Here is a 25,585-nt window from a genome sequence, read left to right as displayed (position 1 = left end):
CACACCAAAAAAAAAAAAAAAGTGATGTGATGGATGTGTTAATTTACTCAATGGGAAGAGTTCCTTCACAATACATATATATTTATTTATATATAACGTATACAAATATAAGAGTGTGTAGACATAAAACATACAAAAATATAAAATATATTAGAAATAAAAATATAGAGAATATTAAAAACATATTGAAATATATTAAAATATTAAAATAGATAATATATCAAATATATTTATATGTATATAAAATCATCATGTTGTAAATATCTTACCATTTTATTTGTCAACTACACCTCAATAAAGCTGGGGGTGGGGGGAAAGAAGGACCTGATTTAACATTGCTGTTTGAAGATGTAAGAGCCATATGAAAAGGGAAGGAGGGTGGCCTTCAACAGCCATAGGAGCATTCCTGGCTGACAGCCAGCAAGGAACCCAAGACCTCAGCTCCACAGATGCAAGGACCTAAAGTTGGCCAACAACCTAAAGAGCTTGGAAGTGAATTTTTTCCAGAGCTTTCACATAGAAGTCCAACTCAGCCAACACCTCGATTTCAGTTTTGTAATACCCATAGCATAAAACTCAGTTAAGCCTACCTGGACTTCTAATCTCTGTGTTTGTGGCAATTTTTACTTCAGCGATAGAAAGCAAGTAAAAGGACAATAGGATATTTGCCTTCACATTATTAAAAATAAACATTTCTAAAGAGTTTCAATGGAAGAGAAAAGTTTGATTTGCAACTTTTTAAACTTAAAATAAATGAAGCAGTCTCCTCCGTGGAGACGTGCAGGAGGGTGGCGGGGTAGGGCTGATAACCTGGGGAGAAGTGTACACTAAAATTAACAGTGAGCATTACCCAGGGAAGTGGAGTCACTCAAGTCGGATGGCACTTATGTTTTACCTGCTAGCCACAAGGTATCATGCTGTGCAAAGGGGATTGAAATTAATCAGACAGAATCCTAGTAAAAGATCTGGTAAGTAATAGAAAAATAAAATTAAAAGTGAAAAATGCTATAGTTTCTATAGGTTAAAGTGCCATGGTGAGATAGCAAGGAACTGAAGATAATTACAGAGGATAATTCGATCAGCTGCCAAGCCTTTTCCATTATTCTCCTTAATACCATTAAAATCCATCACATCTTTTTACCTTTTGCTGTCCGCATTACTGCTGGCCTGTATGAGGCCATGACCATCTGGGCTAGATTTCCATCACAGCCTGTCAACCAGCCTCCTGTCATCCCTCCACTACCCCTTGACTCATTATTTATTCAGCAACCTGAGTGATACTTCTAAAATATGACTCAGATCATGTCACTCTTCTGTGTACTAATTTTCAATAGCCTCTCACTGTCTTTACATAATTTCCAAACTCTTTCAAATGGCTCTCATGGCGCTCTATGACCTGGCCCCTGCTCTGTCCAGGGAAGAGCTCTATTTCTTACAACACACTCGCCAAACTTTCCACTTCAATCACACCAAACAGATTGAAGTTATCTGAACATTCATGTTTTCTCTCTTTTGGACTTTGGGCCTCTTATCCTTGGCCCCATCCTACCTAGGTAGCTCCTAGTCAAACCTCAGTTCAGAAATAAGTGAAGTCCTCTTTGGCCGTTCAGGCCCAGGAATGAGTAATCTTCCATGCACAGACTTTATTTACTGATTGTACTTGCCTATTTGCTTGTCTTTCTTCTCCTTACATTGTAATATCTTTGGGGGCAGAGACCACATATTATGCCCCTTTGTGTCTCAAAGATTAGAGCGGTATGGGATGTCTCAGTGGCTCAGTCAGTTAAGTGTCCTCCTTCAGCTCAGGTCATGATCCCAGGGTCCTGAGATTAAGCCCTACATTGGGCTCCCTGCTTGGCAGGGAATCTACTTCTCCCTCTGCCTCTTCTCCCTTGTTTGTTCTCTCTCTCTCTCTCTCTCTCTCTCTCTCTCTCTCAAATAAATAAATAAAATCTTTAAAATAAAAAAAAAACCAAGAGCAGTAGGCATTCAGTAAATATATGTATACTGATAGGTGTTCTGGAAGCATCAAAAAGTCAAAAGGGTCAACAGTGTTGAAAACTGAGAAAATGTTGAGGCACCTGGCTGGCTCAGTCAGAAGAACATGCAACTCTTGATCTTAGGCTCTTTGAGCCCCATGCTGGGTATAGACATTACCTTCTTTTAAAAAAGCTGAAAAAATGTGGAAAATTGGAAATGGGGCCTTGGATCTACAGGAAGTCATCAGTAACCCTAGCAAGACTAGGTGGTTCAATGGAATAAGAAGAGAGTGGGAGCTAAGGAAGTAGAAACAGTTTTCAAAGTATTTCAGAGTTCAGGAGAATGTCTGAGACCCCCTTTTTTTGGTAGAAAAGGCCAAACTTTAGCCCATCAGGTATGATTAGGATCCAGGATAAATGAGGAGGTACACAGAAGCAACAATCAGGGAAACAGGCAAGACTAAAAATTGAGGATCCAGAAACAGGTCTCTAAAATGGGGTTGAAAACAAGGAAATAGCAGGAATGATGGGCTGGGAGAGGAGAATGAGGCAAGATGGGCAAGAACTCCTAGGTGATTACCAGAGGCAGGTGTGGGCTTTTCTCCTAATGCCCACTGCCCAGTGAACAGGGAGGAGGGTTGTAGGTGGAAAAGAGAGTTGGCTGGACACAGAGGGCCAAGTGTAGATAAGAAGGGAGCTGGGAGAGGTTAAGGTAGTAGTAGAATGTGATCATGTCTGGAGGCCAAAGAGAGGGAATCTGGGAAGAAGGAAAGAAAGAACTTGACATGTAGAAGAGAGGCCAGAGGAGATGGAAGCCAATGCACCCCAAAGGTTGACATTGGAATGAAGGTAAAACCCTCTTCCTTCAAGACTGAGGGAGAGACAGGTTAAAGTCTGTGTCCTTCCGTAGGTGAGTCTGTAGGTGGAAGCAAGGAATGTCCAAGGAGACTGCTCAGAAACTGCTATAGTCCCTGTGAATCATGAAGCCAGGCTAAAGCTGAGAATGAGAAGAATGACACAAGTTTAAAGGTTAGGAAGAGCTGCCTCACAAGGAATTTGAGGAAGCCAACCAGGGACAAGTAAGAAGATTGCCAGGTTGCACTGAGAACCCAGCTGAAGATTAGATCATTAAAGAATGATATTTTTCTGAATTTTAATTTCCATACACATGCAGGAAATATTGTCCTGCTTGTGTATGTTGCCCCTTCCACAAGAGAAAGAAACTGAGTTTGAAAGCAAGCAAGCCTGATGGAATTACTTTTTATTTATTTCTGTATTAAAACAGTTTTATAGGTATCTGTGGTTAATTTCCAAATATTGGAAAATGGAGCATTTTTGTAAATCACAACCATATGTATTTTCCGCTTGTGTGTGTGCTTCTACCTTTTCACATTTGGTTAAAAAAAAAAAAAGAATTACAGGTGGGGGGGGGGGACATCAGCCAACAGGGTTTTGTGGATCACACAGCCCCATGCAATTAAGGCGCCATTGTTAATTTTCAAATTGTCATAATCCATTTGAGAATTTAAGACAATCCAAAAAACAATTATGACTGAATGAAAAGTGAATTGGGCAATCAACTGAGATGAAATTCAGCCCAGAGAAACAAAACGTTGAGAAAAAAAACCTCGAATAAGGGAAGAATGAAAGGCATATGGAAGTGACTGATTATGTAGGGATGGTCTTTAAAGACCAAGGTTACTTGACAAGAAGGTGGTAGGGGTTTGTTTTACACTGAACGAGACTTAGTTATTTTGCTAAGTGCAGCAAATCTGGCTTTTTCATGCTTAAGTTGCATAATAAATATGTTGAAGCCTGCCCAGATGCACATGGATCTAGCTATATGTTGTTTACCTCAGACTCTTGTACAACAATAACTAAACAAAGCCAGTCCCCACAGACATTATGGAGCAGTTTGCGGCAAATCAGAATTTCAATTTCTTATTCTGATGCCATGAAGGGATTAATTTGTGGTGAATGTAAATGAATTATTTTACCCTAAGTCAGCAAGTTCAAATTATCACATCTTGTATCTTTTTGTTTTTGAATTTGAAATAAATGTAGGTAGCAGGATCACCTTCATCAACAAACCACTTGAAGACAGCCTGGAAATACTGTCTGGATGACTAGAGTAATGTGTGCTGAATGAATTTTTTTTTTAAGTGTTGATCTCTACAGTCTTACATTCCACCCAAGTAAATAGGCCCATGTGGAAGAGTCAAATATTGCATTATGGCTCCTGCCATTTTAAATTCTTGCTAAACCTTTATTCCCCACCAAGCCATTTCCTACTATTCCAATCTTTAGTCTATGCCTTTTTTAAAGGCATTAGCCAAGATTCGTCTCCAGTCTGATGCTTTCCTTGGCAAATCACATCCCATCATGATCTTTCTCAAGGTTTGAATTCCCTCTGAACTCATTCATTCATTCACTCACTCATTCATGCATCATTGTGCATTTACCATATGAGACCCGGATAGCATCAGGTCCAGTGTTCTCTGTGCAATCAAAGTGCATATATTCTATGCTTCCTTGGGGCCCTGGACCTATGCTAGGCACCATAAAGTTTATAGAAAGAGGAATATGTAATTATCTATTTCTTTCAAAAAGATTTAAAGCAACTGGCTGTTTAAAACAAATTACAGTACAGTAATAGTCCACAAAATAAAAGAAAAAAATCAAGTAATAAAGAGACAAAGAAAATTATATTAAAACTTTCCCTTGAGTTTCCAGCAGCTAAAAAAGGGAAATTAAATGGATCATAAAGCTCTCATTCTCTAATAAAAGAAATGCTACTACTAAAAAAAGATTCTGAGTTGAGCCAGGATGACAAAAACATAGCAGTATTGGTTCTATTACACAACCTCAGAATCCCTCTTTACACAGCATTCCAATGAGGAGCTACTAATTTAGCAGAGCCACCACTCAAAATAAATTCTTCTCCCCATTCTTTATATAAATGATACTCTTTTGCCTCAAGAAATTTGCCATTTAAAAAAATAATAATAAAGCACAGATACTGGTAAAAAAAAATTAAAGCACATTTTAGAACTAAACTGTGTGGTGCTAAGTCTTAATATTTCTTTGTACCCCTCGTAGCACCAAATGTAGTCCTTCCCCAGAGTGAAGGTATGAACACCCTTTGCCTGATTGACTTATTAATGTAGCATGAATCCAGAGGAGGAAGACCCTGGTGGGAGAAATCTGCATTGAAGACCAAGAACTGAAGCCAAACCTTGAAAGAGGAGTGTTTGTTGAACGAGCACACTAAGATTTTGAGTCAGTTAACCTTTTGAATAGATTTTCTTTAAAATCATAAGTAAACTTATTGAATCTCTACTCTTGCTTAGTGACTTTTCCACTGAAGGTGCATTTTCCAATAATCCTCTGTTCATCTCATACTGACACCCCACATTCTTCTCCTTTCAGCCTTTAATACATCAAAAATTCATGGTTAACAATTCAATTCTCTAGCCTCTATTAACCACCAACTCAAAAAGTTAAATGGGCACTTCATTGATATCCTCAACTTTATCTTCCTGAGATCCAAACACGTTCTATGTCACCTAAGGAAGGAGACGTTCCTTGTAAGGTTAAGTACTCTAGGGGCAGAGCCCCTGAGTGGCTCAGTTGGTTAAGTGTCTGACTCTTGATTTCAGTTCAGATTTTGATCTCAGGGACATGAGTTCAAGCCCTACACTAGGCTGTATGGTGGGTATGGGGCCTACTTTAAAAAAAAAAAAAAAAAAAAAAGGAGCTCGAGGAGCAAGAAAACCATTTTAATTGTATCAGTAACCCACTCAACAGCACCTACTAGATTTGTCTACAAAATCATCCTTCCAGTTTTCATCAAAAAAAGGAACTCATTCTCATTTCCTCCTGTTGCTTGTAGTTAGAGTTTGCAATATGCAAAAGCCTATATGCTGTGGACCCCCTCAAATCAGTAGTACTCAAAATTGTGTGCAAAATATGAATAAAATATTGATTTCATTAAAAATGTTAAGGACTACTTAATTCAAAAACATTTTATATGTTTGCATATTTATTTCTGAATTTGCATATTTGTTTGCATATAACTTGTAAAGATGAATGTTAATTATACTTTAAAATCATTTATAAATTGTAACTAAGAATGTTGTATGAATTTTTAAAACTGCCAAATTCTCAAGTACCACTAATTATAAAGTGTCATGTAAAGTACACTGGAGCAGACCTCATATTGAAAAAATATTGAGATCTTGACAAATAGAAAAGCAGAATTATTAACTGTGCTCGCTGATTAAATGATACCTGAGGCGAGTGAAACGTAAGTGACACTCTGTGCTTTTCCAAAGCATCCACTTACCTTCACTGAATTATGATGAGAAACCCATGCTCCGAACCAGACAAATATTTTACCTGGAGCCTCCATATCATCCCACATTTAAATGTGAGCTTCTGAGAGCTGTTCCACAGTCTAGCTGCACACCTTCTAAAAATGACAAAGAAAGTTAAGTAAATAAGAATCACGATAAGCGGTAAGGCTACTCTGCAGCACCCTGTGTCAAATGAGGTGGGCTGAGAAGATCTGACTGTGCACTAATTGGATTTGTAAAATGTTTCAGAGTCATTTAAAAAACATTTACACAAGGTCAGCTCTGAACTGGTTTCTGAAAAGAACCATAGAGAAGAATGAAATGTCCAAGTAATTACACTGGACATGTAGATCTCACACTCTCTCTATTAAATTGGGCATGAAATTGGACTTTTTAAAAGTACAGGAGGTCTTGCACAATTTTCTACATTTTTGATAAAATGTTTAATTATCCTGAGCACAGATATGCCATAGATGGGAGCTGCTGCTCATGTATTGTTTTTCCTAAATTAGCAACTACTGTAAGTCAATTTCTTTTGAAAAAGTTTTAAAGAGTTGCAGCTTATTGAAAATTGACTGGGTTTCAGAATATTACGTCACCTAGAGTCCTGCCAACAGAAAGGGACATTGTTACCAGTCTGGCCTCCTCTACCACCACCCGGCCCCTGTCTCTATTAGTCTGGGGTTGATTTGTAAACGACTTACTACAGGAAATAATTATGCTAAATTATTCCACGTTGTTATATTATCAGTATCCTATCTGAATCCATACTAATATAATTAGAGATAAAGTCGACACTGAAATAACAAGTAGCTCTTAAAGTTCCATGCATGTTAAGTAGCATTTACTGTGCTGGAAGAACAGAACTTAGATCTCGAAAATAATTTGATATTAAAAGACAAAAGTAAACAAATTAGATTGTAAGTTTGTTTTTTTCCCCTGGGTATTAATCAGCCCTAGTAAACCTTGTATTGTACTCTTCAAATCTGTGTTAATCAGAATTTAGGTTTTGAAAAGCAAAAGGAAAAAAATTGTCTCCCTCTGGTGGGGAATAGAACAAGTTTTTCTTTCTTTCCTTTTTTTTTTTTTTTTTTGGTAATTTTTTTCCCCTGTAGTCAATGTCAGATAAGTTTCATGATGCTCTAAAAGAATACTCTTGAAAAACAAGATTTCATCATCTTTTGAACAGGGCCAAGCATCAGAAAATCCAAATTCAAAAATGATCTTTACTTCTTTCACTTTTTTTTTCTGAAGAAAATAAAAGAATAAAAGAAGGAAAATATAAAACCAGCAGCAAGAAGCAGAAAGGCTTTGTATTTACATGAAATACTCAGCTTCTAATTGGATCGGGGTGCAAAAGTTCACTGTAGAATCTGTAGTTTTGAAATAATGCTGCTAAATAAGTAGTTTCATAAAAGGAAACTCCTAGAAGTCCCCTTTCTCCCTCACCAGATCATCTAAAGAGTTCACTGGCCTTTTTCCTGTCTTTATGATCCTGAAACACTTTCCCATTACATCACCTGTGATTTTGTTCAGATGTTAGTCTCTTCAGTAAGACTAGTAAAGTCTACCCCCCGGGGTAGAGACTAACCTTCTATATCTCCAGGTCACCAATGTTCAGCGTGGTATTTCACACAAAGTAAAACTTATGTTGTACAGGGCAGTGTCCAAAGCCTCAGACATAAACCATGGGCAAGATCCACCTGGTTCCTGCCTTGATGAAACTACAATCTAATGGAAAATAACGGATTAATCAAAAGTACATTTTACCATAGAACCCATACATTAAATAGGAGACACCAGCCACAAAGCCTACGCAATTCATATTGCAGTTGAAATGAATTAAAATTCCCCTTTATGTAGATTCATGCCTAAAAGCTCTATATTGTTATTCTTATTGTAATGTGTAGAGAGAATTTTGAGCTACAAAAGTTTGTAGGCCTGGATCGATGCCTTCAACAAACATTTATTAAATGCCTACTATGTGTCAGGCACTGTGCCAAGCCATGGAAACACATTCTGGTCAGGAAAGCCAGATTATAAATAAGTAAAAACAAACAAGCAAACAAAACAAAAACAACTTAAGTTGAAGATAACTTGTCATTTGTGCTATGAGGGGAAAAAAATAAGGCAACAGAAGAAGGGTATAGTGATCAGGGTTCAAGCAGGAAATTGATTTTATACTCGATGGAGTAACTGAGGAGAGTTTAATAAAGGTACTGTTTAAACGGTGTGTGCAAGGGCACCTGGGTGGCTCAGTCCATTAAGCGTCAGATTCCTGATTTCAGCTCAGGTCATGATCTCAGGGTCATGGGATCAAGTCCTGCGTCAGGCTCCATGCTCAGCACCAAGTTTGCATGTCCCTCTCCTTCTCTCTCTCAAATACATACATACATACATACATACATACATACATACATACATACTTTAAAAAACAAGCAGACAGTGTGGGCAAAATGAAGATAAGCCAACACAGAACAGTGAAGTACCTTGGGACTAAAAAAAAAAAAAAAAAATGGCTCCTTAAGCCAAGACCACCCCTAGATTTGAATGGACAAAGGAAAGGAGCAGTTAACCAAACCTGAAGAGAAAGTTCCACCTGAAGGAGGGTCTCCCAATAGGAACTGTGGCTTTTAGTAGTGAACAAGCCACCAAAGGCTTACAGTCATATTGCCAGGCCACCATGATAATAATAAATGCACTGACCTCAATGTCCTCCTTACTGCTAACACCCTGCCAAGTATCCCACTGGCTATACCCAACGAGAAGCCAGAGGGCAATGGAACTATTGATACTGTCTTTATAGGTCAACTCACTGGGGCAGGTAGAAAACAGTTCTAGAGGAGAAAACTGAAAACATGTCTATAGAGAGTCATTAGGTCACCCAATGTTGGAAGAGGTGACATTTGGAGCTAAAACCAGGATACATTTGGGTGGGGTTCTTTTGTTTGTTTTTTTAATGGAGACCAGTGCCAAACAGAGGTTTTGAGGCAAGAAAAATATTGGTTGTCTAACTCTAGAACTAACTAGATAAGTGATCTTGTACCAGTCACTTCATATTTGGGACCACGTCAGTAAAATGGACAGGCTGGACTATGATGATCTCTAAACTTCCTTTCCACCTGACCTATTTGAGGATCTCTGAATTTCCTGATTCCACTTCCTCTTATTATCTCTATCATGATGCTTCAATGGCATGAGCGTAAATTCAATGTTTATAAATTAGGACCTACTCAGATTTTCTAAGAGTTGACAGTCTCAGGGTGAGGGGAAAAGAAAATTATAAGAACTGCCTATACTGGTCTTACTCATAGGGTTTGGAGTACAATCTCTGGCTCATGTATGAGAGTCAATTAGGAGACCTGGCTCACATCACAACCAAAGTTGACACCTTCATGGAAAATGTTTTAATTAAAATTATCCTGAGTACAAGTTTTACTCCCTTTGAATAATTAAATAGTTTTTCCATTTTTAGTCAAAAGTCTTTCTAATCTGTATTTTTTTAAATATACATTTTTTTTTATTTGAGAGAGAATATGTGTGTGAGCAGGGGGAGGAGCAGAGAGAAAGAAGGACAAGCCGACTCCACACTCATTGATGAGCCCATTGCGGGGCTTGATCTCATGACCCTGAGAGCATGACCTGAGCTGAAATCAAGAGTAAGACGCTCAACTGACTGAGCCACTCAGGTGCCCCATAAATCATATTTTAAAGTTAGTGAAAGAAAATTCAAATAACATGGGTCTTTTTCTTATAACTAGAATTTTACTGTGACAGGCAAAAGTGAAGTGCGTTCCATTAAATTATTATTCTCGTCTCAACTGACTCCTTGGCTGCAAATGAGTTCATACCCCAGTATGTGGGCTGACCTGTATGACTAGATCACCTGACTACATCACATCAATTAGCATGATATTTACATACCAACTGACTGAAAACTGGAAGACTTCTTTTTTAATTTTTTCCTATTTTCAAGGAACCTATACCTGGAGTTCTACGTAGTATGTCAGAATTCAGCAGTAGAAACGTAGACATTTGTCAGCTCAAACTTTACACATTCATTCACTTATTCATTCAGCGTTGACTTACTAAATGCCAGGCACCAATGTTTATGTGTTTAATGGTAAAGAAGAGCCAGTCACTTCCTGTCTTACTGGAGCTAATTCATCTAGTGGGAACTGCCACCACCAGGTGTCACTAACTCCACCCCTTACCATTCACAGCTTTGGTGACCATGAGAACATCTTTCTAACACTGAAAAGCTTCGTATTCACTCATATTCATTCAAAAATAGATATATTTTATATTTTAATTGAAAAAATAATGGCACCTGGGTGGCTCATTCAGTTAACTGCCTGACTCTTGATTTCAGCTCTGGTCATGATCTCAGGGTGGCAAGATTGGGTCCTGTCTTGGGGTCTACACTTGGCAGGGAGTCTGCTTAAGATTTTCTCCCTCTCCCACTGTCCCTTCCCCCACCCCTGCCCTCTCTCTCTCTCTCTCTCTCTCTCTCTTTCAAAACATATTGAAAAATTAGGATGCCTGGGTGGTTCAGTGGTCAAATGTCTGCCTTTGGCTCAGGTCATGACCCCGGGATCCTGGGATCAAGTCCCATACCAGACTCCACAGGGAGCCTGCTTCTCCCTCTGCCTGTGTCTCTGCCTCTCTTTCTGTGTCTCTCATGAGTAAATAAATAAAATCTTTAAGAAAAGTAAAAAAAAAAAAAAAATTGAAAAAATGTGTATTGACACAGGTTACTATGAATTCAGTAATTCCTTCAATAAATTTGTATTTAGTCATCATAATAGTTTCTACATACTTCTGTGGGTTTTTTGTTTTGTTTTGTTTTAATAATAAATTTATTTTTTATCGGTGTTCAATTTGCCAACATACAGAATAACACCCAGTGCTCATCCAGTCAAGTGCCCCCCTCAGTGCCCGTCACCCATTCACCCCCACCCCCCGCCCTCCTCCCCTTCCATCACCCCTAGTTCATTTCCCAGAGTTAGGAGTCTTCATGTTCTGTCTCCCTTTCTGATATTTCCTACCCATTTCTTCTTCCTTCCCTTCTATTCCCTTTCACTATTATTTATATTCCCCAAATGAATGGGACCATATAATGTTTGTCCTTCTCCGATTGACTTACTTCACTCAGCATAATACCCTCCAGTTCCAACCACGTTGAAGCAAATGGTGGATATTTGTCATTTCTAATGGCTGAGTAATATTCCATTGTATACATAAACCACATCTTCTTTATCCATTCATCTTTCGATGGATACTGAGGCTCCTTCCACAGTTTGGCTATCGTGGACATTGCTGCTAGAAACATCAGGGGGCAGGTGTCCCGGCATTTCATTGCATCTGCATCTTTGGGGTAAATCCCCAACAGTGCAATTGCTGGGTCGTAGGGCAGGTCTATTTTTAATTCTTTGAGGAACCTCCACACAGTTTTCCAGAGTGGCTGCACCAGTTCACATTCCCACCAACAGTGTAAGAGGGTTCCCCTTTCTCCGCATCCTCTCCAACATTTGTGGTTTCCTGCTTTGTTAATTTTCCCCATTCTCACTGGTGTGAGGTGGTATCTCATTGTGGTTTTGATTTGTATTTCCCTGATGGCAAGTGATGCAGAGCATTTTCTCATGTGCGTGTAGGCCATGTCTATGTCTTCCTCTGTGAGATTTCTCTTCATGTCTTTTGCCCATTTCATGATTGGATTGTTTGTTTCTTTGGTGTTGAGTTTAATAAGTTCTTTCTAGATCTTGGAAACTAGCCCTTTATCTGATACGTCATTTGCAAATATCTTCTCCCATTCTGTAGGTTGTCTTTTAGTTTTGTTGACTGTATCCTTTGCTGTGCAAAAGCTTCTTATCTTGATGAAGTTCCAATAGTTCATTTTTTATTTTGTTTCTTTTGCCTTCGTGGATGTATCTTGCAAGAAGTTACTGTGGCCGAGTTCAAAAAGGGTGTTGCCTGTGTTCTCCCCTAGGATTTTGATGGAATCTTGTCTCACATTTAGATCTTTCATCCATTTTGAGTTTATCTTTGTTCTACATACTTTTGAAAGGAAGTACAGCATCCATTTGGGAGACATACTGGTTTGCTTATCAACAATACATCACATGTACGTGGAATTGTGGTCCTCTTGCCACAGAACTCAACCGTTCCCCCAGAAACCTACAGACTTCAGGAGCAAAGATTCTCTGTTGAAGCCTGTGATGAACTGATCATAGCCAGACTGTGATCTCTGAATTGATCTCCTACTGTGTGATGCTCTAAGAATAATGCCATGTACACATAGTGTTTGTATGTCAGTCTCGAGCAATTCTACTCTCTTGCCCCAGACATCTCACAGACAGTTTGTATGAAAACAGTTTCAGATGTTTCAGTTATAACCTCTTTCGTGTCCCACCACCTTCTGACTCAAACACGACTGGAGATGGGCACAAGGAAGGCTGAAATCATGAAGGAAATCCGTCCTCCTACCATAAAGGTGCTATGTTTTGGACAACGTGTGTGTTTCTGATTCTCTGTTTTCCCAACCTTACCCCCAACACCGGAAGACAATTCTCCATCCCTCAGTTAAGTGGACTACTAACAGGTCCACCTTGCTAGTATGGCAGACATGCCCAAAGACATCCATATCCCAAAGGAAAACACAGCTTGACCTGTCATCAGGATACTCCACCGTGCTAGGCAGTAGGTAACAAGTACCAAACAGGTATATGACCAAAGTGCTGGCAGAAAAAGAGAAGGTAGTACTGATTGTGATGAGGGAAGAGTTCCCAGAAAGGGAATTTTATTTTGACCTGAAAGAGGATAACTTCAACACTCCGTGGAAAGAGAAGGAAGATGATCCAGGCTGGGGGAAGATGGGAAGGGATCAAGAATACAGCAAGTGGCCTAGGGACTGGGGGGTTTAGTATGCGACAATTACTGGTTCACGCAGGTTATAAAGTCAGTGTTGACCATTGCCTGTAGAAAGAGAGGGCATGCCATTTGGGGAAAACAGCATCCCCCAAAAAGCAGATGGAAGAAGAAAAGAGAAAAATTCATGAGGACAGAACCTCAGGCAGAAGGGAGCTTCTCGTCATCCCAACCCTCTGGTATGATTCCTTCTGTTCTGATATTTATCACAGACTACCTTGCCGTCAGTCTTTTATGTTCTTGTCTCTTCTCTGCTGGACTATAACTAAACTCACCCAGGAGCAGCAATGGGACAGAGTAGAAATAGCAAAGGATTTGTAGATAAACAGTTACGTCCAAATCCTAACACTTCCATGTATGTGACTCCAGACAAGTCTCTCAGCCTCTCTTAGCCTGCATTTCTCATAAAATATGGATGGCAATGCTTACTTCTAAGGGTTGTTTTAAAGATGAAATGAACTAAGTAATAAGGCATGTGAAGGTCTCGCTTATATTAGACAAATAAGAAATATCTTTCTTCCCCGATCACACTTCCATCTTATGTCCTTAATGCTTACTTTCCTGTCTTCCACATAGTTGGTGCTCATTATGGGCTGAGTACAAAGCAGTTGCGCTGCATTCCAGATCACCCCAGATTATACTGCTTTGAATAATTTTGTTTGGTTGATAGTCTACAAAAAATTTACTCCAAAAATATTTATCAATCACCTTCAATGTCTGGCACTGCTAGGGCCCAGGGCCATAACTGCACATTCATCATGGGCCCTGTTCTCAAGGAGTTCAAGATTAGTGAGTCCTTCCTATGATGATTCATCCCCATAGAGGGACTTTTTAGGAAATAAGCCAATAGTACACTAAATGAAGCCATTAAACCTGAGTAATCCAAGAACATAATGTGAGAACCAGGTAGCTCCTGCATGAGAATGTTTTGCTAACATTATGAGGGTTTTAGGCCAAAATAGTGCCACAGTTAACATCAAGATTCTTAAGAAAACTCTGAGGAGAAAAGGTTTTATTCTAGGCTCACGAAAGCATGTTTGATCTTATTAGTGAATTGTCCTTTAGGTAGGATATTGATGAACAGATTTAAAACTGGTTCAAAGGCATAACCAAATGCTTGTGTACATACTTTTGTGTAACTTCAGCAGCTAGGAAATGGCAGCTGGTTATGATCCAAGACGAGGTTATGATCCAAGACGAGGTGACTTTATGTAAGGTAGCGCCAGGCAAGGTAGAAGCTTAGAGGAAAGAGGCCCAGTGACAGACAGCTGAGTCAGTGGCCACAGTCACCCCTCAAGGACAGAATTTTCCACTATCCCACAGAGAGTAGGACTAAGTAAGGTGTAATTACAAACACAACAACCTAGAGGCACATGATAGCAGGAAAAGATACGAAATCATAAGCTTGCCTTTGATCATCAAGACTAATAGACTGTCCCCTTAGAACTGAACTAGAGGAGCTCAAAGATCAACTGTATATGAAATTAGGGAGAAATCCTCTCCCTCACACTGTCAATAACCCTATTCTCTCTCCTTGGCTTCCCTCTTCAGGATCTCAACCCATTCTTTTATCCTGCTCTCTATCTGCATGGAGAGAATATTCATAGAATCCCTCATATTGGGGCACGAGGGTGGCTCAGTTGGTTAAGTGTTGGACTCCTGATTTTAGCTCAGGTCATGATCTCGGGGGCATGAGATCAAGCCCTGTGTCAGGCTCTGTACTCAGTGCAGAGCCTGGTTAAGATTCTCTCCCTCTCCCTTTGTGTCTCTCCCTCTCCTGTTTGCTCACACATGCACGTGCACACTCCAGCACACTCTCCCTCTAAAACAAATAGATAAAATCTTTTTTAAAAAAAATCCCTCACATAGGCCAGGTACTGTGCAAGATGTTTCACATACAGCATCTATTTCATTCTGTAATTACTCTAGGAATTAAGTACCACTGTTAGCTCCACTTTACAAATGAGGAAATCAAGTCTTTGAAAGTCTTCAGGTTCACCCACAACTCAATGTAAGAGCTGGGATATGAACTCAGGTCTGTCTAAGGACAGTCTATGGCTCTCAGATTGTTCATGCTTACAATTTTTTACAAATTTCATTATTTGAAATAATGAAAGGTTTGAACTTGAAGGTACTTACCTTTAAGTTACCTTCAAACAGGTACTTAAATTTTTAAAATTCATGTTTCTGCAACTTTCATTCATTAGAGGCCCTTGATAATGAAAATTCCTTTTGGACCCAAGAGAATTGCATTTCTAGTGGTGAGATTTCAGCTAAGGTCCAGAGATAACCAGAGGCTAGAGAGGGAAGGTGGACAGTAAAAAATCATCCAGGTTGAACGTGAATCATACACCATCAGTGGCTATCTCAGCCAAGTCATAGGGCTACACGTGAGTAAGAAAGAAAATGTTTGTGAACTTGCAACAGAGCCTCACAGTGGTTTGGTTGAAGGTGAATGATAGGGTTAGACAAAACTGTCTCCAGCTTAACCTCAGGTAAGGGAAAAAAGATAGGGATACTTTTTTGAATGGGAATGAGAACTGGTTGTACTGGCGCTGGATTTTCCTTCTTCCTAAAATACATCCCATGACTGTACTATTCAGGAGTATAAATGTTGTATAGCTTATTCCCAGTTTAAAAAAAAAAAAGCAATTGACCATATCCTTTCACCATTTTAATGTTGAGCCATTATAATCTCACATTCCAGTGGCCTTCTAACTGCATGGTTATAGTCTCCTTACACTTACTCTGAAATTGTTTTTCCATTGTTATCTTACATTATAGTCGCATCGTAATGTCATGTTTAAAGGTTCCCCATACACTTGTAATGAAATCGTTTTGCAGTTCAGAATGGCATCATATTGGCACTTTAAGCAGGGTATCCATCACCCTGTATTGATAGTTTTCACAACAAAACACCCTATTTTAGTGGCTGTGAAAGTAAATAGCTGTTGCCAGTGATCTGTTCTTCCATTTCAAACTTAAATGGTCTCATCTGTTTTATTTTACCTTGCAATTTTCACACCCACTCTGGTATGGGCCAAATTTATACTGTTTGCTTTCAAATGAGGACTGCCATTCCATTGGCTCATAAATGTGCCTATGACGAGCCACTTATCTGTTTTGGTTTGGCCTTTGTGCCATAGACAACTCCTTACAGTCTGAGAATCAATATGGTTTGGCCACTCCATTGGCAAGGCTAATGTGGATAAGTCTTCTGCTAATTGAAATCTGGAGGCAAATTATTCAGCAAATGTTTTCAAATCAAACTAACGGAGTATCGAAGTTCTTATATGTGATTCCTTCATCACATAGTAACACCAAAAAAAAAAAAAAAAAGAACTCTATTCCCAAACAGCCACATGTGAAAAATTTGTGTCATGTTTTGAGGCAAAGGCTCAAAGACAGGAAATCTGAGAAGAATACATGTTGCATTATTATAATTATTACCAAGAATTGGGCCTTTCTATGTAATTTTTTTTAAGTGCCATCATCACCTGTGGGTGGTTAAACTTTGAGAGGTTAACAATTTGATTTAAATCTCCATTTCAGAAATTAAATGTTACCCAACCCAAGCCTAATCCAAACTAACTCTCACTTGGAAGTCGGCCAGGGCCAGTGCAAGTCTCCTGACAATAGGCTTCACTTTTGAGATCTTTCTATTCCCTGCTGTTAAAAGAGCCATTACTGCCTCTGACACCACTCCTCTATGGCTGTTCTGACGTTTTTTCACATGTCCAGCCAGAAGTCGGAGGAGGAAAAAGAGAATAGAAGCGATACATTTTTCCAAGAAAAGATTTCTGCTAGCATTTTCATACTCAAAGAAATTTGGCATTCAGTTGGAGCTGGGAGCAAAGCTTCAGATAAGCCTTTATTTTATACAAAACTACTTCTCTATCTTTAGGAGCTAACACAGATAATGAGGATGACGCAGCCAGCAGATCAGTCCGGCCCAAGTGTTAAACACTGTAAATCCTCTTGTTTTAGGCTTTTTTTGCCTGAGCTAATGCTCGAATACATTTTCTGTCAGGAAGAAAGCAGAAACAGCCACAGCAATGATTTTGATTCTTGGATAACCCAAGGTGCCCAAGAAGTGATAGCAAATTCTTTAGCATATCCCCCTGAATTTGAATTTGCTTTATGTAAAAAAAACAAATACATGCGCTCTCATTCCAAGAGATTATGGCATGAATGGGAAAGCCAAACAAAATATGAGATAGGGTTAAGAATCCCTCCACAGCGTCCAGCCCAGGCCACCAACTCAGTGTGAAGCCCTCTTGATTCTCATTTCAATGCATTCAGAATGAACCCGAAGAGAACCATGCGTACCCGAATGACCACGCATGAAAAACCTGAATGCAGTTTTAAGATATAACCTTAATTATAAGCAGCTGAGCACTGCCTGAAAAAAATCTCCTATAACCTTGCAGAAGGGCATCACTACACATTCATGGTCTCTGAATTTCTCTGGCTTCAGGCTCTGATAAGCATTTTATCACCTTATAATCAGCTCCTTCCCCTACTCCTGAAAGTAACTGCTAATTCCAGATCTTCTCCGGCCTCCTTAGAGGCTCAGCCCCGCACCTCTCACTCACAGGAATGGACACTGCCTCCCTCCTCACCAGGCAAATGGAATCCACAGGCATAATCTCACCCTCCAGCTTTCCACCCCACTGCAGCCACATTTCCTCAGGAGTCTGCCTTTCAGACTCATCTCCCTCCTCTGGGACCTCATTTCATCAGTTGAACTCTCCCCCACTTATATCTCAACTTAAGCTCTTCTCTCCCTACAGTCTCCTCTTTTGCCTATAAACATATTCAAGTTGCTCCTGTTATTTGAAACAAAAAGCAAAAAAAATCTACCTCGAATCTTTGTCTCCCTTGTTCCCGTACCCCCTTCAGCTACAGTCCCAGCCTCTCTCCTCTCCCCACCATATCTCCAGCTAAACTTGTCGAAACAGCAGTGTCCATTCATTTCCAGCCGGAGCTCCACTGCAATGTCTTCTAACCCCTCCTTCCTACTGGAGCCACCCTAGTCTCAGAAGTCATCTTTCTCTGTCCACCGAAACACACCGAATTATGTTGATAATTCCTTCCTCCTTAATGACCTCTACCCTCTCTTCAGAGCGATTCTACTATCCTCTCCTGACTTGCTTTAGTGCAGTCTAACTATCCTTTCTCTCCTTTTGACATGGGCTCCTCTTCCTCTGCCTACCCTTCCAATGGTGTTTCTTCCCTTCCTGAATGCTAGTCTTCCTCTGCCCTTCTGTAACCTCTTCCACCCTTGTGACTCCAGCTACCACATAAAAGAGATGTGTTCTCTGTTCCCAGCACTGATTTCTCCCCTGAATTTCATACGATACATATAACTGCCTCCTAAACAACTCTATCTAGATGCCATGTAGACATCATAAACAGCACGTCTAAAATGGCATGTACCATCTTCTCCCAAATCTCTCTCTTCCTCCTGAATTCTCTTTCTACATTGTTATTACCACAGTCCCCTGAGATACCCAAACTAGAAATTTAGGAATCAACCTTGACTGCCCACTTCATTCTCTACATTAACCAAGTGTTTCTGACTTTATTAAAATGTTATTGAATACCATACCCTCCTCCCCATTTCTACTGTCACTTCCTTATTCTAAGCCCTGGGAATCAGAAACTAGTCTACTTAGTAGTTTCCCCATGTGTCTCCCTTTAGATAGCCTTGTCACCTGCAAATGATCTTCCACAAAACCACCTTAGTTTCTGTCCAAAAAAAAAAAAAAAAAAATTAATCACATCATTTCCCTTCACAAAAATTCTTTAATGGTTCCCTAAGCTATAAGATATTTTGTAGACTCCTTCTCATTTCTTACTTGGCCTTAAAGAGCTTGCCCCAGCTGACCTCCTCAGCTTCATCTCTCCCTGACTCATATTTTATGATCTAGGAACACTAAATCTTTCACTATTTCTCCAAATACCACATAGCTTCACACATCCATGACTTTACTTGGGCTCTAGGGAAAATACCTAGGGTCCTTTCTTTAAGTTGACTTTGATCTATAGATCAAACAATGTATTTATTGGACTTTTTGGATGATACACTCAAATTACCTCAGTTAAAGGGGATTTATTATAACATAACTAGAGAAGTGAGAGACAGGAAATCCTATAAAAGCAACATAGAACCAGGTTTGTGAGAGAATGAAAATATTCTAAGTACAATAGCAACTCTAGTAAGATTACTCATAGGAACACTCCGCTGATACTCATGGAGATTCTCCTCCAGAAGATGTGTCTATGGCTCTTGGCTCAATTGTTCCACCATAGTAGCCCAGCTTTTTGTTTTACTGCTTTTGCTGCAACTTACTTGTTTACCATTACCATATTATGGCTCCTCTCTACTCTTCTTTCTAGCCCTTAAATGCTTGTTGCCTTCTCTTCTGTATGTCTTTCTGCTTTTACCACTTTCCTGCCTTATCAGTTTCTATATGCTAGAATTTAAACTTCTCATAGAGAGGATCAGATTAGTTGGCCAGATGCCATCGATACAGATACCATAGATACTTCTTTGAGTAGTATTGTCTCCCTTGACCATTTTATAAATGTAAGTTTCTTTTCCTGGGTGTGAGAGTCACATAGAGAAATTACGAAGATTCCTGAGGAAGTTGCCACCAAGAGGATTGTAGATGTAAGCGTACCCTGAGATTTCACAAAAGGAGGTAACAACTGGCAGAAACTCTCCATGACTCATAAGTTCACTTTTTAAATCCTTACAATAATACACCATCATAATAACACCACTTGTTGAGCAACTACTATATGACAAATAGTTTACATACATTATTTTTAATTCTTACCAAATGCTGGAAGATAGCCACTCTTAACACTTTGTTGAGTATCAGCAGGGATAGCTAGCATGCTTGGGGGTGCACAAAGGACCTAATAAATGGTCAAACCATTCAAATCCAAAAATACCTGGCTCCAAGGAAAATGCTATTCCCTCTGAACTTTGCTCTGTCTAGACGATATTCCTCCAGCCTCATGTCTTGAATTTATTACAGACCACTCTGTAATACCAGCTACCTCAAAGTTTTTCTTATTCCTTCGCCATTTCTTTGTATAATACAAGAATGAATTTGCATCTTTTGACACATGATAACTCAGTCTCACTGTCTAATATATGTGAGAACCTCTTCTCCGAATTTCTGTCTGTATCACGCTCAAAAATTGATCAAAGTTCAAAATTGACAGTACGATGTCCTCATTAGTCCAGTTCTTCTCTCGAGAAGATGGCTTCAGTATAGAAATAGCCCAGCAGCATTTTTTCTTTAGAATGTGGCTATACATTAAATATACAAATATGCTGACATCTAAGTAATTTTAAAAAGAGAGAAATGAGCATGTAGTTTTAACTTCTTTTGGCTCAGTAAGGAGGATAGAAGAGTTCATACTTTCAACAAATGTATGTAAAATAGACATGTGCATTTGAACAGAGTAGTAAAAATTTGTTTGACGGTGGGAATGCAAATATTCCCTTCTCTTTTTTTCTATGTGGAGTTTTTAAAACTGAAAACCTAAACACCATGAACGACTATGCACATCCCAGCTTAGCCCAGTTCAAATACCACTCAGAGGTGCTGAGCTGAGATCAGGGTTCTATTCAACTAAATGTGATTTCCAACATTTTATTTCCACCTTTCTTTTCAAATTGCACTATTCCCACAACTGCTCTCTTCCATTAAAGGTAAGGGCAATAACATTTCTACTTTTAAAACTACAATGATATTACAAAAGAAAAATAGTCAAAATTTGCAAAGTTCTTTTGGAATTCTCAATGGAAATGGAAACCAATCTCTGTTTAACTTGTCCTATAGCTGGCATCCCCCAAATCACTACCTGAGAATAATAGCTTACAAATTTTAACATTAAATAAATGTAAAGCATTAGAACTGATGTAAAGTACCATTATTGTGACATACTCTAATTTGAAAAGGGTAAATCAATTTAAGCCATTTTTGTTTCAAATCAGCTACTTAAACTGTATACTCATAGTGGTTGCCAAGTTTCAACCCAAAGTGAATGTTAAGGTCTATGTTATTAACCCTTGAAAAATGAGCTCTATCATGGAAACAATGACAGACCAGGGGACTACCAGGTGCAGCTGCTGAAGCTGACAGTCAGTCAAATAAGAGTAATGCCTGGTTTCTTCATATGCAAATCACATAATATGTGCTTACCTTTAAAGGGCAATGTCAGATTATTGTAAAAAGTGTTTAGATATAAATACCTTTTTTTAAGAAACCAAATTCATTTATACTGAACTCTCTATGGCTGACATACCATGATAAATCACCTCATTACACAGAAAGCCACAAAGATGGCTATTGAGGATGAGTGTGATTGTAAATGAGCCTGCTGGAATTCTACTGTGGCTTGCAATGACCCTCAGTCAAAAGGTACCTGTAGATCATGGCAAGAGTTTCCCTTGGAACTATCTGGAAATGGTGAGCAACTAGTACCCACACTTACAATGCTATCCAGATAAGTTTCCTAGGTCTTGGATTTTGATTCTTAAAAAGAGGGTATTGGGATAGATTTTTCTTAGCAACGCCTATCAAACAAATGTAAGCCTTCTTCTAAACGTGTTTTCAAGAGATTGAGAAAAGCACTTCAGTGAATCTGTATGTCAGGAAGAGTCACATGGTAGCCTCTGGATGCTGATATTCTAAATCTTTATCTAATAGTCATTACAAGGAGAGTGTGCATGCAATCACAGAGCTGCACACTGGAGAGCTGTGTACTTTGTTCTCTATCAATTATTTTGTGACTTTTTAAAAAGTCAAAAAGCAAAACAGAACATTCTGACATCACTGTATCATTTTTTCAAGTGACAGCCTAGGACGAGAACTGCTAATACAAACTTTTAAGTGTCACTTCCCAAATTGGAGATCTGCTCGGAGCTCTCCTCTCCTGCCCTTGGCTCCTGAGCCTTTTCATCTTCTTCCTATGGAAAGATGTCAAGGTAGAATTTTCCCTGGTGTGAATTTACTATTCAAATCCAGAATCGTGCATGCTAAAGTGAGATTTCCAAAAAAGACTATAGTGTTCTTATAGAGAAGGAATAAGATGAGAAGTTGTCCAGACAATGGGGGGTGGAGGGGAGAAGGGTGGGGGACAGAGAAAGAAGGGGAAAAAAATAAAATGTTCTGAAGGACATACAGAGCTGGAGATAAAAGATCCCTGGTTTTTCCATCCTCAGGAGTCTTGATCCTCAGTTCACCTTTCCCACCACTATTATAGTCTTATAACTTGCACCTCTTGCATCTGCCTCCCCCCCTCACCTGCTCAATCGCCAGCTATAGGACAAAAGGAACTGAGAAGTCCCCAGCTGTGCTGTCTGCCCGAGACAATGGGTGCGGTAACAATAGCTCAGCCTCATGTTTAACCATCAAATCATCCCTTTGATTTTCAATTTATTTTCAAGTTAGGAACTTTTCTGGTTCCTGGTAAAGAAAACCCAAAGCATATTCAACACCTGTGTTTATGTATGTATGCAGACACTTGAGTGTATGCTAAATGTGGCTTCAGGAGCACACGCTGTTCCCTATTTAATTCATCCAGCCCGACAGAGTTGGTAAGAATGAACGCAACAATAGTAATGTTTCATTTAGATCCACTGGCAGTTCTCATGATGTACACTAAAAAGATGTAATATATATTACAAATGTGAGAGCCAGTAGATACACAAGCATGCGTTTTACTCCAAGGTACATTAATAGAATGATAAATTCCATGTATTCAATCTACAAGAACCAAAATACTCTGAGTGAAGACATCTGTACAGAATTAGGTGCCAAATGAAATGTCACAATCAAATAAAACATCCTTTTATGAGAATCATAGGAATCTTTAGAGCTGGAAGGTTTGCTCTAATGTAGAGAAAGATTTGCTCCTTGACAGGCATCTAACCAATGTTTAAGAAAGATTAAATGACTTACACAAGGTCACACCTAGTTAGTGGAAAAGCCATGACAAGAAATTTCCTTCTGTAGGCAGTGTTCCTTCTGCTACACTATTATGGCAACTGCTTGTGAAACAAAAATTCACATGGGCTCACCATAACATCCTTGTGTGCTCATTCAGTGTGCCCATGGCTGTTCTTTGTGATGCGTGTTTACAGTGTGTCACACTTCAGCTAACTTAGGCACACTCTTAAAGACTGAGTCTGGAACCAAACTGGATTCTTCAGACCTTTGAGTAGGTAATACAAATCCACAGCCCTGTGAGTACTCAAATGGTTGGTGATGGAGCCAAACATTGGCCATTTATGTCCTATGTGGACATACAGGGCCAACTTCTCCAAACAAGCAAGATTAAAATTATATTTATTTAATGTAGTACCTCTGTCCCAGCGAGACCAGCATAACATGAAAGCTAAAATTAAGAGATATGTTACAACTCAGAACATTCCCACATAGAACTCAGAACCAAGGTGCACAGATGCTAGGGCATCAGGGAGTGGGAGAAAGTGACCATTTTAAGTTTCCAGACCCAGAGCACATCGGGTGAACCCCCATCAAGCCACAGCCACCAAAAGAGCTCCAAATTGAATCACAGTTTTAAGGGATGGTCTAATCGCTGCAAAGAATATGGATTTTGAAGGATATCTGACTGACCCAGTCAGTAGCATATGCAACTCTTGATCTTGGGGTCATGAGTTCAAGCTCAACATTAGGCATAGAGCTTACTAAATAATAATAATAATAATAATAATAATAATAATAATAATAATAAAGAATGTGGATATCAAAACTGCAATACTTCACCAAATAAATATATGACATGAAATTACCAAAGTCTCAAGCTGAAGGCCAGAAAGAACATTAAAATAAACATCCAGCGTTGCTCCTGCCCGGTCTGCCTTTGAGAAATTAAGTTTGAGTAACACAAACCTCAGCTGACCTTCTGTACAGTAGCATACAAGTCAGAATCTATGACTGTATCTCAACAAAAATGTTGCATGAGCCAAGCATATGGGCTTAGATTCCAGTTTAGACAATACATTCTTAAAACAACTCTCAAGGACAGTGGAATACCACAGTAGGAGGTTGCTAACTAATACAAATGATTACAAGAATCGGTGCAAATAATTGCATTTAGGAAATTATCAAGGAAGCAAAAGAGAACCAAAAAAGCCAGGTTAACCCAGGACAGGTTGTCTTTTGTTCTTTTGTAGAAACGTGTAGCTGGGAACCACTAGCTGCACTGCCTTGGACACTAGTAAAATTCCTGTAGAGTGTTTTATAAAGGTAATGAACTTGTATGTGCCTCACTGAACAGGCCTGCTATTAAATCTTCCCTAAAAAATGGGATGAGATTGCTGGGGTGTTTTGTGAGCAATGTGAGCTTTGCCTGTAGCATAGTCAGGAATTTTAATCGCTGGCCCCAAAATTATGATTTTCACTAAGTAAAATAAAATTGAAAATAACCCAGTACACACTCCATATCATCAATTTTTAATCTGCCTTATTTTTAAGATTTCCCTTGTTAGGAGTAGATTTGGGGGGAAGGAGTAAAGAAGAAATCTCAAATGACAAATGTCCAGCCCTGACAACCCAATCGCAAACAAATTAAATGTCCATCTCTGTCACAGCTGGCAACCCCAGCCTGGCCTGGGGGAAATCCTCTATGTTGTTCAGAACAAATGTATTGGAGGCTAATCAAAATCTAATGAATCCCTCAGGAAAATAGCTTCCTTAGTCCACATCTAGGAGAATTATACTCAATTTGGGGGAGGTGTCTACCAGTTGTTTTCTGATACAGCGATTGTTTTGTGAATAACAGAACTAGACACCCCCAGAAAGACATTTCAGCCAAGTCTATTATTCAAATCTATGCTTCACTCACCGAAGTGTCAAGGTGATGCATTTGCTGATCTGTCTCACAATACATTTTATTACTGACATGTACAGAGTAAAAGACCAGAGGAGGAAAGTCGGGCAGGGCAAAAGAAGCAATTTTTGACTTCCAAACAAAGCCCGCCTATAACTACTTGGACTGACCGGCTCTGCCAGTTTCTTTTGTCTAAAAGAATGAGAAAGAAAAAAATAAAAGAGAGGGGCAGATAAGGGTGAGTTTGGAACATTAATGTAATCTACAGAGGGCAAGAAAGAGGCACCGGAGAGTCATCACCAACATGAAGCAGATTTGTCCTGCATCCTGATTCCTTTCTGGACCTCTCTCACTGCTGGGAGACAAGCTCTTTCCATACAAAATAAAGGCTGTCGTAACTGTGTCAGATATTTCTCACATGCCTCCTAGGTCCCAGGCACTTTA

At 39.2% G+C, this 25,585-nt stretch overlaps 1 long non-coding RNA gene across 1 annotated transcript in view; it reads right to left on the bottom strand.

Annotated features, from left to right (window-relative positions):
• LOC119872361 overlaps positions 1-8,060 on the bottom strand; it is a 42,249-nt gene extending 34,189 nt beyond the window's left edge. The window contains exons 1-2 of the long non-coding RNA XR_005360433.1: positions 7,926-8,060; positions 6,325-6,450 (exon numbers count right to left, since the gene is read on the bottom strand). This is a non-coding gene — a long non-coding RNA (uncharacterized LOC119872361). The remainder of the gene's footprint in view (positions 1-6,324; positions 6,451-7,925) is intronic.
• Positions 8,061-25,585: the final 17,525 nt, after the last annotated feature.

This window comes from Canis lupus, chromosome 6 (genome assembly GCF_011100685.1).
Source record: "Canis lupus familiaris isolate Mischka breed German Shepherd chromosome 6, alternate assembly UU_Cfam_GSD_1.0, whole genome shotgun sequence".
Classification (NCBI taxonomy): domain Eukaryota; kingdom Metazoa; phylum Chordata; class Mammalia; order Carnivora; family Canidae; genus Canis; species Canis lupus.
This window is presented reverse-complemented; position numbering and strand designations above follow the sequence as displayed.